The sequence below is a fragment of the Nilaparvata lugens genome, chromosome 12 (assembly GCF_014356525.2).
Source record: "Nilaparvata lugens isolate BPH chromosome 12, ASM1435652v1, whole genome shotgun sequence".
Lineage (NCBI taxonomy): Eukaryota > Metazoa > Arthropoda > Insecta > Hemiptera > Delphacidae > Nilaparvata > Nilaparvata lugens.
This window is the reverse complement of record NC_052515.1, coordinates 25,261,348-25,263,957: the sequence shown is the minus strand read 5'-3', so window position 1 is coordinate 25,263,957 and position 2,610 is coordinate 25,261,348.

Genomic DNA, 2,610 nt, shown 5'->3' with positions numbered 1-2,610 from the left:
ACCACTTTTAACGAATAATATTAAGTTAAGAAAATTTGGAACCATTCAAGAAAAACAAACTTATCTTGTAAACATTATGCTGCTCGATGTTAAAGCGTTCAGTTTACTGGAAATTAATAATAGTGTAACAACCGAAACTAGTATCTCAATTTTTTTCAATAATCCAATCAAAATCCTTATTGCTGGAAACAATGGACAATTTTATAAAAATGTCCAAATACTAGCCAAAGTAGTCATAAAACTACAGTCTGTCCAAGTCTCAGTTTGCAACTCGGGGCTTTATGACCAATGTTATTTCAATGGGAGCACACTGTTGCCGTTTTTATGCTGATTCTATTGATGAGGCCTCTCTTCCTGCTCTTTCTCTCACACAATTAGCTCACAGGCTCTCTGGATTCTGTGAGATCTGACAACACTGTACTCAATGAGAACAATGCTGCAAAATAAGGGTGTGATCACATTGGGTGCGTATAACCATAGATAAACGATAGCATAAGTAGATATCCCATGGTATAGGGCGTTTATGTCGCAACTCTTACTGTTCTCAAGTCGATAGTTCATGTAATTCTTGCCTGTGAAACTGTGTGACACTGGTAGTCTCTCATATCGTGCCGTTTATACACTCTCATCCCAACAAAACAGTGAAATTCGACAATAATCAACAGTAATCGGCTTGAGATAACAGTAAAATTTGCGACATAAACGTCCTATACCATGGGATATCTACTTACGCTATTGTTTCTCTATGGTATAAGTGTAAGCTTGGTTATGCATGACCAAGCATGCAGATAAGAAACAAAATCTGGAAAGAGCAATATGAGCATTCTCACTGTACGCTTGCACATAATGCTGAGCAGCTACATACAAGTAACAAAATGTTTCAATTGCACTTTCCAGATTTTGTTATTCGGCTGATACATAATCTGACCTGCACCTACACATAAGCAATCAATGTGATACACCCTAAAATTTCCACAGGCTATAGTTGTTTTGACAATATCAAGTGAAGGGGTTATAATAAAAGGGGTCCAAGTGACATATTGTTAGTTTCGAGTAAATTGAGCCTAAAGTTTACTTACATTAATTAATTCTTCATTCATGAAATGAATATAGAAATGATATTCACCTATTCCTATAACTATTCAATATACTTTTACCTAATCAAACGTACAGTTCCATGTCTTTCTCAATTATCAGCTAAATAGTGATAAGAAATATCACTCGTACCCCTTGTTTACCAAACAAAACTCTATTGTCTATAGTGAGGTCCACGTTATAATGACAGTGGATAAAGATAGGAGAATAGCGATCCGATTCTGCATTAATTATTATATTTCTACACTGTCAAAAACATAAATGGCATCGTTGTGGACCTAGAAAAGGATAGTACCACCGGCTTTGTCGAATGATAGACAAGGATAGCAATTCCAAAGTTGAGCAAATACTGTTAACGTGGACCTCACTATAGCTGCACATAAATCTATCAAATTTACCAGCAATTTGCAGTTTGCAAATTGGATAATCACATTTTCTCAAATTTCGAGGTAATTTTCAATTTTAGGTGAAAATGTTACTGAACATTACTTGTACAGATTTTCATGCACAATCTTTTCCCTTGAATTTTTTTGTTTTAATTGTATCTGAAGCTTGATAATTGAGAATCTACAATCAAACTTTGCATAGATGGGGCAAAGCTCCTGAAATTTTTACAGATATGACTTGTTACAGTTGATAGAGCTTATCAATTACTATTTCAGGTATAAATTTGATCGAAATCGTTGGAGCCGTTTTCGAGAAAATCACGAAAAACCCTGTTTTTGAGAGCATTTTCGCCATTTTAGTCGCCATCTTGGATTGCATTTGATCGATATTGTTCGTGTCGGATCCTTATAGTGTAAGGACCTTACGTTCCAAATTTCAAGTCATTCCGTTAACTGGGAGATGAGATATCGTGTACACAGACGCACATACACTCATCCACACACACACACACACACACACACACAACCACACACACACACACACACACACACACACACACACACACACACACAACACACACACACACACCACACACACACACACACACACACACACACACCACCACACACACACCACACACACACACACACCACACACACACACAACCACACACACACACACACCACACACACACACCACCACACACACACACACACACACACACACACACACACACAACCACACACACCCACACATACAGACCAATACCCAAAAACCACTTTTTCGGACTCAGGGGACCTTGAAACGTATAGAAATTTAGAAATTGGGGTACCTTAATTTTTTCGGAAAGCAATACTTTCCTTACCTATGGTAATAGGGCAAGGAAAGTAAAAAAATGAAAAATGTCACTTGGACCCCTAGTATTCTGACCCCCTCAATTGATATCATTCAAGACAGCAGTATATGGAGTTGAAACATCAAACTCAGTGTTCAAAGATGAGACATCAGGCGCGGTGGTGATGTGATAATTAGAAAAACTACTGGATGCGATATAACCAGCTACAAGCTATTGCAAGCTAGTTTGGTATTTTAGTCGGTGATGTGGAATGAGACGTGTCACAGGGTAGC